A 225-nucleotide genomic window follows, 5' to 3' on the forward strand; every position below is an offset into this window, starting at 1 on the left:
AAGAGAAATACAATACAAAAATACAAGTTTAAAGACAAAATACAAGAACACACGAGATGATTTAAGCGGGTTTAAGCTAGCCATTCAGGAGGCTAGAAGGAAGCCTAAATGAAAAGATTTAAGGATTGACTGAAGAAAGACCGTGGGTTGGTGTTAGGGAAGATACAGAGAACAAGGTGAAGTGGAGAATAAGAAAATAGAAAGAAAAAATAATTAGGTAGTAAT

Source organism: Penaeus chinensis, chromosome 6 (genome assembly GCF_019202785.1).
Source record: "Penaeus chinensis breed Huanghai No. 1 chromosome 6, ASM1920278v2, whole genome shotgun sequence".
Classification (NCBI taxonomy): domain Eukaryota; kingdom Metazoa; phylum Arthropoda; class Malacostraca; order Decapoda; family Penaeidae; genus Penaeus; species Penaeus chinensis.